This window comes from Maylandia zebra, linkage group LG20, assembly GCF_041146795.1.
Source record: "Maylandia zebra isolate NMK-2024a linkage group LG20, Mzebra_GT3a, whole genome shotgun sequence".
NCBI classification, from domain to species: Eukaryota; Metazoa; Chordata; class Actinopteri; order Cichliformes; family Cichlidae; genus Maylandia; species Maylandia zebra.
This window is the reverse complement of record NC_135186.1, coordinates 33,849,471-33,865,755: the sequence shown is the minus strand read 5'-3', so window position 1 is coordinate 33,865,755 and position 16,285 is coordinate 33,849,471. Positions and strand designations below refer to the sequence as shown.

Genomic DNA, 16,285 nt, shown 5'->3' with positions numbered 1-16,285 from the left:
GTGGTGTGAGGTGAGCAAAGATACACGTAGATGACACTGAGCTGAAGCTCTGGGGGACACATCACCACTTTCAGAAATTTAAATAAAACCACTGGTTTTGGAACAAGTCCCCAAAATGTGTAGTTTCTCTTCACATCTTAGTTTTCGATCGATGGATGTGTGGATAGATGATCCAAGTCAGCGGTCCCCAACCCCCGGGCCACAGACCGGTACCGGTCCATGAGTTGTTTGGTACCGGGCCGCGATAGTTGAGGCTCAGGTGTGAAATTTATGGTTTTCAGGGATTTTATTGTTATTTTTTTAATCGTTTTTATCATTTACTCGGTTTCCCTGGGTCTTTTCCCGTGTGTTATGAATAAATCTTCTTTTTTTTGGTACTGTACTGGTTTTATTTTGTTGTATTTACCCGCGACTCCTTAAAGGCCAGTCTGTGAAAATATTGTCGGACATAAACCGGTCTGTAGCGCAAAAAAGGTTGAGGACCGCTGATCCAGGTAATCTTGCCTTGAGACAGGTGAAAAAAAACCAATAGTACTCCGACTGTCTCCCTCATGATGGAGTAATGTTTGGCCCGCCAGGGTAGCGAGTTGGTCATGTGACTAAACAAAATATGAATGATCACATTAAGTCATGGACTGCTTGGATCTACTAGTTGTTGTGCTGTTGCCTTCTGTTGAACAAACTGTGTGATGTCATCATTTTATATCATCGATGGGAGTTTCTCCCATCTCTTCTTTACTGTTTTAGATTTTCATTTATTAAATATACAGGCCAATATATGGCTAAAACGGACCAATATATTGGCCCTCCCAGTAAGGCTCTAATGAAGGCACATCTTTCCCCAGCACTGCAGACATCCTGTCAGACAGGCAGAGGTCCTCTTTAATGGGGATTCCCAGGAGCCCAAAGGTGGGGGTTCTCTTCAAAGACCTCCTTGGTCTTTGTGGTGTTTCAGAACCAGGTTATTGTTGAACACTGTGTGTTTTCAGGTTCTGATTCTCCTCCGTAAATGCAGCTTCATTGCAGTCTGATGAGCCTGAAGGCTGTCATATCACCCGCAAACCTAACAATAGGTTTGAAGTGTGGCTGGGCTAGCAGCCATGCGTGAAGAGTGCATGAAAGTGGGGGCTCATCACACAACCATGGAGGGATCCCAGCGCTCAGGGTGGAGGATGTGCACTCGCCCAGTTGGAGAGTCTGGAGGCAGCTGATGAGGGAGCGGAGCGTGCCGAACAGCTTCTCCTGTGTGACTGTATTAACACCAAGCTGTAGTTAAAGAAGAGCATCCTTATGTTGGTGCTGTGTCTGTAAAGGCCTGCAGGGAAAACGCACTCACCTGCTGCTAGACAAATTGGTGTTGGTGTCTGTCAGCTGGCACAGTCAGAGCGAGCATTTTTAACAATATATCTGTTAAAGTTTTGATAAACAAGGCAGTCCACTGCAGAACGTGGTCAGCTGTCACGGTATTCCTGTGGTTTCGTGCCGGTTTACTCTGACACAGCGGAGATAAAATCACTCATTTTTTAATGCAGAGCTTGTTCATCCAAATGTCATCTTAGCTTGCTACTGTGGGTGTTTATAGCTTACCAGCACAGACAGGCACAGCTGTATGGGAATGCATCCTAATGAGGGTTTACTAGTGTTTTACACTGCTGACTTATGAGTGATTCCTTTAACCAACTAGTATTTTAGGCGATAACTTGTGAGGGCACCAATGTTCCCTTGCTGTGACGTCCCTAAAACTCACCTGAAGGTATTTTACTGCAATCAAAATCTGAACTATTGTGTCCAACTCTTTTATCAAAAACATGATGAAGATTTTTCACTTCATTTTCTGGACTTCACGGCTTTTCCTTCAGGATTATCTCATGTGTGCCCTCTAAGAAATCTGAGAGAGTGCGAGTTACTGGTTATATTAGAGATTCTCTGGCTTAGACTGCAGTCTGCTTCTGAAGTCATTTAATGGACAGACTGAGGATAATCTCCACCTGCTGTGAGAACCAATGAAGTCAAATTCACACAAAGATGGTGGAAGAAAACACGCTTTAATTCATGTTTTTGAGATTTTCATGAAATTTGGTTACAGCTTGTTCTACATTTGGACAAAAGCCTGCTAATGTAAAATAACTCAGTTAATTAAGTTCTTATTAAGTGACTTACTGAGCAAAACTGCAGAAGTTTTAGACGTATAAAAGACATAGAAGGATGTTCCCGCGGATTCATGTTTTTACCGGTTTTTGTTGTTTTATTGAAGTTCTCAATCGATTAATCCTGCAGAGAATCTTTGGATAAGCCAGAAATTAAAAATAGTTACTTCTGCAGTGAACCATAGCAGACTTTAGCATTCTGAAATGGTTCATAAGTGGGCCGTGTGCAGTCTGCTGTAGCAGGTGTGTTTGATGTTTTTTGTGGCGGCTTGAACCTGAACTGACAGACCTGATAAGACGGAGGAAGAGGAGGGCGGGGTGCATTGTGGTGTTTGGGGGTTGGAGGGTGACCGGAGGACGAGTTGAAACAAACAAGAACTCACAAAGACGAGTAAAGGGGGGTTCTGGGTGGGTGTTTGGGGGTCTATTGTTGATCCCAGATTAGGGTGGGGCCTCCACACCGATTATACACACACACGCATGCACCGTAGAGTGGAGTATGAATGAAGTGTCCTTGATCGCACCAACTGCTGAGCCCCCCCCCCCCATCCTATTCCTCAAACTCACCCAACCCTCCCCCACCCACCCTCCCATCCTCCCCTGTATGTGTGTGTGTATGAAATCACACACACACTAACTGTGTGTGTAGCTGGAGGTGATATTAATAATCCATAAAGAAGCTGGTTTCTCTCAATCGCTCCCTGTGGAGCACGCACACACACACACACACACACACACACACACACACACACACACACACACACACACACACACAGTGCTAACCAGCTGTCTCGCTGCCTGTCAGACAGACAGGATGGTGGAGTCACTTTCTGCCTTCTCACTGTAACACTTCAGTTTACAGTCACATATTTTCAGCTAATTTCCTGGAAACTTGAGCCGAATCTTTGCCGACTCTGTTCTCGGCAGCGAGCGTTCGGGAGGACGTGCACATTGACAAATTAAACAATCACCACATGTAAACATCGCCGTTTATATTTAGACATTTTATACAGAAATGAACAGCAACAACAAAAAATAAAAACCCTTCTTGCTGTTTACCTGCAAATTTCCATAAAACATCTGTGAGGTGCCATATGTTAGAGATCTGCTTTAGTGCAGATGCACTAATGCACTCATTTTGACTGACGGTTCTGCTGCACGTGGTGGAGCTGCAGACATGCTGCAGTGTTCAGCTGTTTGTGGAAATTCCTTTGGTTAGTGTTTCAAGTGTCCTCTATGCTGTGAAAGTTCAGCCACTCAGCAGTTACACTGACAAACTGATCTTTAGCTTATCAACAAATGCACCTGTAGTGTTTCCATCATAGACTGTTTATGTGCAGTTCCCTGGTTTCTCTGAGCAAAACAGGCCAAATCTAAGGGTGGAATGCTAATGCTAACTTACCAGCTGACGCGAGCAAGCTTGGCTGAGAAGTTGCATATCGTTAATATGCAATGATTTTCAAATTTGCTTAAAAAGCAGAAGAAAATAGTGAATTTGTTGTTTAGGAGTCCAAATTAGAGTTATTTACTTGGATTCCTGAACAGAAAAAAATAGTTTTAGTGGTTGATTGTTTTGATTGATTCATTTCTGACTTTTCAGAGACGTCTGGTGTGTCGGTTAAATCTTGCCATAAAAACATGATTTCAGTTTGTAAATTTTTAAATAAATAACAAAATAAGGACATAAAAAGTGATTTCTTGTTTTTATAGCAGATGGTCTAATAAACCATTTACAATATGACCTCAGATTAATTAATTCTCCCATATTCTATAATATCATGTATTTTATTTGAAATGACAATGTATTTATATTTATCTACAGATTAAAAGTATACACACTAGAATGAGGGCGAACAAGGGAGGTTTTTACATCACCAAATTTATATTATTACCTAATTTTAAATAAGGTGTAAGTAATATTGTGTAGACTTCAGATGTTTTACAGTAAAGGTGACACAAATATTAAGTAATTTTAGGTACTACATAAGTAAGAACCACATAATTTCCTGGTAATTTTGCAGAAAAAGAAATAATATTTCCCCATCTTACAAAATTAAAGTACACTGTTTGGGGTGTGGCCTTACTATGGAGTGACTTAACCTGGTCCAGGTATTTTACAGCAAGGTCGGCACACCAGTCCTGCACACTACTTTTGAAAGTTGTGTTTGAACAATGAAGTGATGGGGGGAAAAGAAGTTCATTATAAGATGGCATAGACATGCAAATGTTGATGCTAGTGATTTTTTTCTTGTAACCTGGTAAAGTAGAACAGCACATTTATATTGGTAAAAATACAGGATAGTTGAGAAACAAAACATCTATTCTGCACATCAGCATAATGAACAATAAGTAAAGATGGAAAAAAGCAAGACAAAAAAACAGGATATTCACAGTGTAAGATGGGAAAGATTATCTATTTTTCTGCAAAACTACCAGAAACGCAGTACTTGAAATTACTTGCAGTGTAATTTTTCCTTCTTTCCTGTAAAATACATAAAGATATACACTACTTAAAATGACTTATGCAGTACTTTAAATTACTTGCCGATTAATTTGTCTCCGTTCCAGTGAAATACCTGAAGTTATGCAGTTATTAAAATTACTCAAGCACTTTGGAAACTTACATATTACTTAACAAACTTGTTTATTTGTGTCCTGTAAAATGTGCTATATGAAAAGGTTGTGAGCAGGTTTGCTTTCACCTTACAGTCTCCAGAGTTGCAGGTAGCAGCAATGTACCAATTACATGTACCATCACTGCCAATTAAAGGCTTTGCTTATTATAAAGGATGGGTGTAGCCACGGTGACATCACCCACTGGTTTGCATGGTACAGTTCTCAAATCCTCAATCTAAGTGTCTGCACTGACGCCATTTTTAGCTTTTTAAAATTTGCATGACAGGAGTACGCCCATCTTTTATATACAGTCTATGCTGACAGTGAAGTAGAAAAGGAGAGCTGTTCCTTCCTCGACTGCTTTCCAGCACTCTGCCAGTCAGTTTTGAGTGGGTACTGCTTTTCAGCAGCACAGACAGAAAAAATTGTTGTGCACAGATTTGGCCCTGTCACACAAACTGCCAGCACCAAGAATTATAACATCCTCATAACACAGCTTCATTCGGGTGGATGCAGTTTTCTTTTTGGATGAGTGAGATTCATTCATTCACTCATTGGTTTTGCAGTGAGGTGCACAAACACTGCAGTTACTGGCTCTCGATGCTTCTCGTGGTCAGCTGTATAAACACCACAGACTCACGGCACACCAGTATGAACAGCAGCCACAGTCAGCCAGTTATGCCTCACCTCATCGTTGTCTTTATGAAAAGATAAGAAGCCCCATAAACGACTATTCATGAGCAGAGCAGGTGGAGGATGAAGCTTTTATTGGGGCAAAGTCAGCTAACTTTTTAAGTATCAGATTTAATTGATTATTGTATTCATGCAGCTTTTATGTCCCTGTGTCTCTTGAAATTAAAAATGATTTATAATACTTCAAAATAACTGCCAAAAGTAAGCAGCTGGAGGCTTTTCAGCATGATTACAGAGCAGTAAGACTCGCTTACAGAAGCACTCGGGTTTCATTTTGCGACATGTTTTATAATAAACAAAGAAAGTAAATTAGAGCTGAAACTTAATTTGCTGAAACTGAAGCAAAAGTGAGAAAGAGCCAGTGAAATTTTCCAGTGCAGGAGCTTTTCCTGGCAAGCAGCAGACACAATCAGGTCTGAGCGAGGAAGTTGTTTTACACCCAAACTGCTCCTGCTCAGGGGAACTTTTCAAAAAACTGTAAAATCTAGACTTCTGTTTTATAAGCATGCTAAAAAAATATTCAGTCTTTCACAACGAAGGCCTTAAGGCAAAAACTATATGAAAGAAATCCGGTTACAGCTGCTACAATATGAATCACTCGTAGGACTGAATTTGCTGTTGTAATAAGCATTTCAGCCTCCCCGGTATCAGCTCACTGACAGTCCAGAGGTGTTTGGAATAAAACTGAGCATTAATGGGAGTGTTTCCTCCCGTTTAGTGGGTCCCAGTGGACGGCAGCCACACTTCCACCTAAAAGCGAACCTGTTGGGATGTTTCACTCTCTCTCTTGCCTCCCTGTGACAGCTTTCACACGTCCATGGTGTTGACTGCAGCCTGACAGCTGAGAGAGGAGTCACATCACTCTTCATGTCACTGGAGCCAGTTTAAAGTTCAGACTTGCGGCTTTGGGTGAGGACCAGGATCCGGACCGGGACCAGAATTACGCAGGGTTCAGTTTCAGGATTCCTGCACAGACAGGAAGAAACTCGCTCTGTGGTTAAAGTCAGGCGAGTTTCCATGGAGACGGTCGGGGTTACCATGGTGATGAGGAGTATGGCTGACGGCGAGCAGTGAGGGACCTCAGAATGATAGGAATACCAACACGAGCGTGTGTGTGTGTGTTTATAATTGGCTGTGATAAAATATTCTCTTTGATGTTGAAGTGAAGCCAGAACCAGTAAGCAAAGAACCAGTCACCCAGAACCAGCCGTCTGATTTGTGATATACATATACAGTAAGAGTCAACACAAACTTGAGCTGTGACACAAACATCAGTGACAAAACAGCGTGTGTGTGTCTGAGGATGCTCTCCAGCCTCACAAATGTCGTCCAGAGAGACGCAAGAACAAAGATTTGAGCGAGCTGAGGAGATTTCTGCAGGTGTGTTCCTCTTAACCTTGAGCTCTTTTCATCTCTTTCAGAATGACTTGTTATGCTCTTTGTGTAGTATTTGTAGGACTTTCACTCTTAGGAAGGAGTAGCAGCAGTCCTGAATCTCTTCCTTTTGTCAGTGGTTTGTCTGGTTGTGGACTGATGAGGACTGTGGTCTTTAGAAAAGCTTTTGTAGTCTTTTATATCTGTGTGCATCTCTGTAATGGTTCCTCTGACGCCCTGTGAAAGTTCATACCAGTCAATCTTTCCTAATAGGCAGTCTTTGAATGCCTTTATTTATAGACCGGCTCACCTCTGAATAAAGCAGCGTTGCACAATTCACTCACTCCTTAACTTAAAACACCTGACTCCAAGTAGCCTTTGAAGAAGCCGTTAGCACAGAGGCTTGCTTGTTTTTTGCAGCCTGCACTGCACAGATGACACAATGTGTTCAAATGATATAAAAGTGTAGCTGTTGTTGCGCTATTAGTTTAGTGTGGGGCTGTCAAAACTGGTCAAAACTTGTGTTAAAATGTAGAAAAAAACGCCCACACTGTCATGAAAACTGGGTGTTCCCGGGGTTTGAGCTGGAATTCTTTATTATTGTTCACTCTTTGGTTCTTTGTTGTCTTTATTGTCAGTTTTTGTCTGCGCGTGTGTGAAAAAGGAGTCGTCTCGATCAGTGTTTAACTTCTGCTTACCTCTGTTGGGTATAGTATGTGCATAGTGTGTAAATATAAGAGTATTTCACATTGTTTCATATGTTTTCTTGATATTAATACTATATGTAGAGTAAATTAGTGATGTTATAGCTGACCTTGGACCCCCGAGCCCCGTGTCCCACAAAAGGGGCGTTGTGACATATCTCCCAATAATAACACAAGTTTTAAATCAAACTCAGAGAGGATATAATATATATATATATAACACAGGACCTGATGAGGGCACACACACACATTATAACAAAGGTAAATAGCTCATTAAGGAAAAATACACACACAAAAGGAACTCAATGAAGTACAAAACAAAATAAAGTAAGAATAGAAAGTACATTACCTTTAAGTAAAGTTACTTAAAAAGTTAAAAAAAATACAATAAAGCATGTAAAATGTCTCAAAAATGTTTTAGGAGGGATTTCAAGTCATCATATTTAAAAAAATTAAAAACAAAAAATTTAAAAATAGATTTGGTTTGAAGAAAGAAAACCGGGCATGAAAGAGGAAAAACAAGCAAATTTTTAGAAAATATGAAATATTTGGCTGCCATACATAGATATAAACATTTCCAACAACTGATATTATGAAACTGAGAGAGAGCATGATCACAAATAGAAATAATAACAGAAACTCACTCTGTCTAAAAAAGTTCATTTGGATTTGGTGCATGGTGTCCTGTCCGGGGAATATCACGCTGAAGTCCCTTCACATTCAAGCTGTAATATCTGTGAAACCATTCACCTGATTGGGCCAAAGAATATTGAGGGCTTCGAATCTGAGAAGCTGTAAATAAAACATCAGTCGCTTTGCTGCAAACCTGTGGTTTCTACAGGCCTCCAAATCTGCTGTCTGTGGTCGGACATCCAAATATTTTACAGAATTCAAGCATCCATCATCCACTCCAGAGTGTCCATATTCATCGAAACACGGTACCAGATATTTACCCTAAAACATTTCAAGGACCTAGTTCAGGTAGTTTTGTGGATAATGGAATTTTAAAATGCCCCCTCAAACCCCTGAAATGTCCTTAAAGCAAAAAAATGAAAAGTTTTACTAAATATTTCTACAGAAACACGTCTTATAAAAGATCCACATCTCTACGTATCCAGCAGCTCTGCAGCTTTGGAGACAAACAGCTGTCAGAACTGTTAGATTTATTTTCTTGTCATTAAACTGCATCGTGTAACTGAATTTAGAATATCTGTTGTTGACAGTTTACAGTCCGATTGTGCTTGTCTGTGATTATAACTTAAATGAAGATCAGACCACATTTAAAATTATGGTAATTTTAAAGGGTTTGCAAACGTTTTCTGGCGACTGAATAATGGTGGTCCCTGTAGCCCCCTGGCACTTTAATCAGGGACCCCCTGGGAGTTCGGGGCCCCTCAGGGCTTTAATTGGGCCTGCTATACAGAGAGAGCTGTTTTTGTTGTCGTTGAACATCTCTGTGTGTCAAACCGTCTCTGGACACGACTCGAGGAACCTCGCGGCCTGCTGGGTGTTCCAGCATATTCGGGACTGATGAAGTGAACTTTACTGAAAACAGGATCTTCACAGCAGCACGCTGAATAGTTTTTATTGAAACTCCAGGCTTTGACACTGTCTCTTTATTTAAATGAGCTCTGCAGACAAAGACCGCCTGAACAAAAGGATGTGAATTTAAATGAACTTTATTGAAAGACTCGGGGTGAACAGTGTTAATGAACAGTCAGGCTTCAACAGGGAGCCTTTATTTAAACAAAGTCTGTGAACAAAGGGGAACAAAATGACAGGACGAAAAAATGAGCTCTTTGGAAAAGCTTTATTGACAGCACGCGGTGTTTACAGTCTTATCGCTGTGTAAAGTTACTGGGGCGAGGCAGCGGAAATGTTAGAACTATAAGCTATATTTAAAGCAGCGATAACAAACCATGAAATGATTTTACTCTAAACGTCAAGGCGTCCAACAACGACTCGATTGTCTCAGCTCTGTGATTAGTCTTTGAGTTTGAAGGTTGGAGCTGATTCGCCACGAGTCTGTTATCACAGTTACTGTTTGAAAGACCTCGCTGACCCTGGATCAGCCTGTAATGATGCACTCGGTTGTTACATTGTATATTTAGAGGGACAGAGCGAGCTTCATGAGACGGTGACTAACAGGATAGTTTGTCCCAATGAGACACTGATTCACTCTGATACTGTCAGGATACACACCGTGTGTTTGTGTTACTTTGTGTGTGTGTGTGTGTGTGTGTGTGTGTGCTTACTGTGACTGTATCCTGCTGTGTTTAATGAAGGAGGAAGTTCCTGTTCTGTGGTACAATGAGCTGTTTTTACTGTCTCTGTGTTTCCATTTCCTCCCCTTGTGCTGCTCTTCCTTCCTTTTCCCCTCTATTCTTGGCTCTTTCTGTCCATCTGTCTGTATCATTCTGTCTGTCTGAGGCAATATTTTATCAAAACAGCACAAAATCATACATTCAAGGAAATGTCACATGTGCAGATTATAGTATCCTCCATTTTTTTTAAGACTATTTGATTTTGATATTCAGAAAAAAAAACATCCAAAAATTGTCTTGTAATAAAAACAAACTGATCTCAGTGGTTGGATTGACTCATCCATCCACTGGAGGTATTGATTCATTGATCTGTTTCTATGTGGTTCTTGTTATTTAACAGCTGCTGATTCCCAGTTTGACTCTCTAGTCAACCTTGGATTGTTCTGTTTGCCATGTTACAGAAGCGTTTTCAGGACTTGTGCTGCTATTTATTTTAACATCACGTAGTTTGAGCCTCTGAGTGTCTCAGAAGTTTTTTCTCTGACTATATTTGTCTCACTTTTTAGCTGAGATGCAGTTTTGCTGTCTTCTGTGATGGATGAAAGTCTCCTGTACTTTAAAGTGTGTTAGGGGAACTTTGGGCCCTCATGCTCTACCTTGGGTAGATGGGCTGTTGCATTGAATGCCAGTTTTTTTTAATCCATCCATCCTTCCTTCCTTCCTTCCTACCTGGGATTGGGTCGTGGGGGCAGCAGCTCAAACCCAGACTTCCCTTTCCTCCACCTCCTCCTCGGGAGAACATCGAGGTGTTCCCAGGCCAGCCAAGAGATGTAATCTCTCCAGCGTGTCCTGGGTCTCCAGGTATTCAGTCAGGGATTGGTCTGCCAGATCCTCCTTACTTGACTGCCTTCTGACACACACTATCGACCCTCTTTACCAGGACAGCCCTACCAGGCTGTCCTGGTAAATATTACACTTAATGTGTGCTGTTCCTCTAAATGTTGGGCAAAAAAATTATATTTTAAATATTGGATTTTTATACGTTACACCCGTACTTTACATGCCGTTGTACTCTTAAATGTTGGACTGTTCCTTTTAATGGCCTCTGTCAGTGTTCAGATTACAGACTGAAATAATGTGGTGTCACTGCCTCACACTGAAGATTATACAGTCTGTATGTGTGTGTGTGTGTGTGTGTGTGTGTGTGTGTGTGTATAATTGGTATCTTGGAGTGCAGCTGTCTTCATTCACCAGCATCTGTTACACCCCCAACTTAGAAACACACACACACACACACACACACACACGCACACACACACACACACACACACGCACACGCACACACACACACCCACACACACACACACACACACACACACACACACACACACACACACACACACACACCAGGACATTAAATCATTCCTTCAGTTTGAGTGCACACATTCAGAGCTGCAGACGACATAAGCAGCACGTGAATGTAACAAAGGCAGTAATGAATAAGTGAGAGTAGTGGTGCACGTGTGGCGGCATCGCAGGTGTGTTTCATGTTTGGAGTTTAGATTGTTGCCATACGTATTTACAACCACATTTGCTTTAGGCTGCTGTGTAACATGTAAACAAAGAGCAGAATGACGCTGTAGTGGAAGGTGAAGGTGTGAGAGTGCAGGTATGGATCACATGACAACACACGGCGTAAACACAGCTTGAAACTGACCTTTCATGAGTTTCCAACCTGAAACAGAGACTTCTGTGCAAAAAACCTGCATCAAAAAGATGTTGCATACAAGGCTGACTCTATGTGTGTGTGCGCGCATGTGTGTGTGTGTTCCATATATGCAGATTATAGCTCTATAATGTCTCAGTTTGCAGAGTTACAACCATCAGATTAACTCCACAGATTAGTGTTTGAAGGCAGGCTGCCTAATCTACTGACTGTGTGTGTGTGTTTCAGGGGCAGGTTTAATGGGGATTTAAAGGACTGGTGGCCTATTTGGAAGCTTCGGTTTAATTTTTTTTGTGCACCAAAAATAAAAATTGAATGCCGAGTTTGGTTCAGTTTCGCAGATCAGATAGAAGCAGCAGAAAGTAGAGGAGCACTCGCTTCCACAGCAGGTGCCCTATTTCACAGTTTTAGTGAAAGAAATGTAGCTCTGCACACAGATTTTATGGATTATGTCTTCAGCCATGTGCTACATCTCCAAATTTTCATGAAATTCTGCCTCGTTTTGTGTAATCCTGCAAAACAAAACAAATTTGAACCTGTAAGAAGAACAGCAAGATATCAAACTCTGAAACAAGCTTTTATTTAAAGTAATATTTTAGCAATAATTTAGATTCCTGAATGGATAGTTACATTTCTAGAAGAATATTCTTGCTTACTTTCCCCTCTATATGTAGCACGAGTGTTCGTAAATATGAATTTGTGAGTAAACTAATGCAGTGGCAGCACCACTGCATTAGTTTGGTTTGGTGGTTTGAACTCTTGCCTCACAGGAAGTGGGTCCAAATCTTTCGTCCTCCACTGAAAACACCAACTTACTGCTGCCGTTCGTGGTCGAGGACACGTGCACAAGGTTAAATAAAGAAAAAGAGAAAAAGAATTTTATTTTGAAGTCGCACAGCTTCTGAGTTGTTTGATGCAAACGTATTTATCCCTGCCACGCACACACACATGCACAGTGTTGTGATCTCAATCAGCAGTGGCACAGAATCTCCTCCTCTCATCTGGAGACCTGCGCAGGCAGTCAGCCTGATAACTATCGAGGAGCGAGAAGAGCAAAGGAGGAGGAGTTGTTTTAATTAAAATGAATTAATTCATCATTGATGTGAACATTTAACAAAAAACTCATGCAGACAACGCACAAAGTGGTGCACAAACATTCACCAGAGTGCGGGAAATGAAGCAGAGGATGCTTACAATTTTACATGATGGGCAAGAGTAGGCATATCGAGCCAAACACACACAATCGTGTTTTCATGTCTTTGTGGGGACATCTAATTGACATAATGCTTTCCCTAACCCTTGCCATCAAAAATTAATGCTTAACCATAACGTAACTGTAACCTTGACCCTAAAACCACATTTTGAGCCTCAAAAGCACCTTCAAACTTGCAGGGGGCGGGGTTTTGTCCCCATAAGGGTTGTTGGTCCCCACATAAATATGTAAACATGTACAGACACACACACAGAGCACTTTCAAGCACGGAAATGTTTCTCGCTTTAAGCTCTCATATCAGTGCATCAAGTTTCCCTCTCTTTAATTGATTAATATTTTTTAGCTGCACCAGAGTCTTCTGCAGGAGGTCCGGGTGGATGGAGGATAAACAGGAGGAGGTCAAGTGGAGCTGCGTACGCTCAAAGGCAGAAGTGTTCATTGTTTTTGTGACGTTTGTTAAATAGTGCATGCACGCCATCCACTTTCATAGATCTTTGGTGTCAAGTCTTTGGTGAATTAGTCACTGGCGGAAATGAAAACAGAAAGGAAACAGCTAAATTTGACCTAATGTGAAACCGAGACTCACTGAAGAAGTTTACAGATCCAAAAATGTAGTGACAAGTAAAAGTGATGAAAATGCAGTTACACGCATGTGTAGCTAGAAGAAGTGTTCAAGCATGGTCTGATATGTGTGTGTAAGGTTCAATGTTTGCATGCTGATTAACCACACATCAGTAATAAGCGGTTAGACATTGTGGTCACGGTTGAATTGCATTTTCCTCAAAATGTGCTCACAGCTGCTTCTCAGCTCTACAGAGGCACCTTTGTCACAGAATACCAGCGTGTCAGTGACGAGCCTGCAGCCTGTTGTTCCCACATTAAAGCACATCTGAGCTGTTAGTTATGAAAATATTTGCAGATGAGTCTCCGTTAGCTGATGATGCAACGCTCAGAAACACTGTCAGTCAGTCAGGGTCGGGGCTCCCGCGGCGCCCCTTCCTAACATTCTCTGGGTCTGGCTCCTCATTTCCCTGCAGAGTTACACGACTTACAACATCTCAACCACCCCCTCTTGTTAATGAGATGAGCTCCACATCTGCAAGTTTAATCCAAACCTGAGAAACCTTCAGCACGGAGTCTTATAAACTGTTGAACCGGTTTGTCCAGTTTATTTAGAGAAGTGTGTGAGCAGGAGGACTCTGACCCAAACTGCCTGATGAAAGATCCGACAGTTTACAGACACGCTGCTGCTTTATCTCAGATCTGCTGTCTGCTACAGAGGGCTGCACATGAAACGCGCGAGGCTTCGAGACGAGATACAAGAAACGCAGGAGGATTCGAAAACAGAGACGCAGGGAGATAAAAGATAAGAAGATAAAACGAAGAGATTAAACACTAGAATAAAAATCACAGAACAGTGGAAGATCTAAATAAACCAAAGGCACCGACGCAGAATGAAAGTCTGGTTCTGGTGAAGAGCCAGGGTCGGTCCTCTCATCCAGGATGAGGTTTCTCATCAGCTGCTCTCTTCTCCTCCGCTTGCTTGAAAGTTTAGAGGTGTGAACGAGGATGTTTGTCAGTTTCTAAAAGGCAGAGATTTTGTAGAAATGTGTGATTTTCACAGTAATGAGCCCTTGTGGTTTTCTCAGAGGTGATAGTGGTCAGAGCGAGGTGACAATTTTCAAGCATCACAAGTTGAAAATGTGACAGCTGCATTGTCAGGGTTTTTCTGAGTATTGCTCAGCCACTGCCTTCATATTAGACATAAAAGAAGAAGTCTGGGAGTCGTAATGAAGCATATCTGCTGACCTCATGGAGACGGGTATCGCGTTTCATTATAATTATTATAGAATATATATAGAGAGAGAAATGTGTCCTTATGCTTTAATTCAGCTACACCTGATCAGCAGGAAACATAAATGCATACAGGAGAACAACCACAGGGAAGACGAGAGAAGTAAAATGTAAGACACGGGAGGTAAAGTGGAAATTCAAAATCCACTTTTTAAAAATCCAGGCAGCCGTCATGGACATAGAGGCAGCCAGTGAAAAGAAAGAACTCGGGCATAAAATCAATTTTAAAAAGAGAGAAATCAGACACAAAGAGCACAATAGGGATGGTAGGAACTGCTGACCACTGTTCTTCAAATGTTACACACACACACACACACACACACACACACACACACACACACACACACACACACACACGTATCTATATCTAAGGACAATGATTGGCTGATTGGACTGAAGTGCAAAGTGAGCAGGAACAAACAAATCTGGTGCAATGACATACTTTACCTGGATGGGTCGTTTCGGCCCTGAGTAGTGCTTGCAGATGTAACTTTCTGCATTAGCAGGAAATAGACAACAACCCTTTGATCAGATGAGGATTTTAGCAGCAACATTTGTAAAGTCAACCCGAAGCTATAAAAATGCATCTATACCCACCGATTTAGCAGGTCTCCTACTGTGATGATGTGCTGTTCAATAATGATCAATATCACGGTGGAGCTTCAGCTGGACGGGCTGTTTCTGCCTGCTCGGCAGCTTCTTACAACCGACGCTATTTTTCTTTATCAATTAGTGCACCCTGGAGTTCATGTGGAGCCCATCTGTATACTCCAGGGCCATGAAGCAGTGAGGGAGGAGGATAGATGGGTTTATTTTGACACACCGTCATCTGTTCAAAGAAAGACTTCACCTTATCGGCTCCTCGGAAAAACTCCTGACAGATAAGAGTCCGCTTTAAGTTCATCAAGTTTTTATTCAGTGGATTTCCAGCATCAACAGATCAGCCTCTGTTAGTGAGTAACAAGGTGTCTTTGTCTGGATCACCTGTGGTGGTGAGGAGCACCGCAAGGATCTTTACTAGGTCCAGTTTCCTTCCTTGTATGAATTCTTTGGTTCCTATTTGTAGAAAGTCTCAGATCTTTCTGTTTTCATGGAGATGACACCCAGCTATACTTTAAGTTTTTTAAAATTAGTTTCCCTTTCACCACATTGTTGTTACTCTAACCATGATGAAACAGGTCTGCTAACCTCAACAGTGTTTATTTCTACCCAGAATGGATCTGTTCTCTAAACTGCAGCAGGTTATTTTTTTTAGCCCCAAACCATCCATTTACCACAGCACTGTCACATAAGGAAGAGTTAATTACTGGTTTTAACGGTTTACCTCTTGCTGGTTTGCTGCAGCGGATCCCCTGAGAGTAATAAAACACCAATGTGGTGCATCAGGTTGGAGGACGTGTCAGTGGTTAATGAATAACATAATGCTTTCCTCTGGTTTCTGTGGCATTTTCAGATTGTTGTTTGGAGCTCAGCATGTGTGACGGTCGAGCTTCTTCTTTCTTTTGTGAAAATAAAACACTTTACCGGAGTTAGCGGGCGAATCTGAGGCTACCACAGCAACAACCTGGGAAACCCTCCATTATTAAACATTACTGAACAGGTTGTTGTGTAGCTCCCCACCATATAACCCAGTATATACCAGTCTCCATGTGTGTTCTGGCTTGTTTGACTTTGGGGCTGTATAAAACTGTTTA

General features: G+C 41.6%; 1 protein-coding gene across 2 annotated transcripts in view; it reads left to right on the top strand.

The window, feature by feature from the left end:
- Window positions 1-16,285, top strand: part of plxnb3 (plexin B3) — a 93,297-nt gene that overhangs the window by 9,280 nt on the left and 67,732 nt on the right. The gene's annotated exons all lie outside the window — the stretch shown is intronic.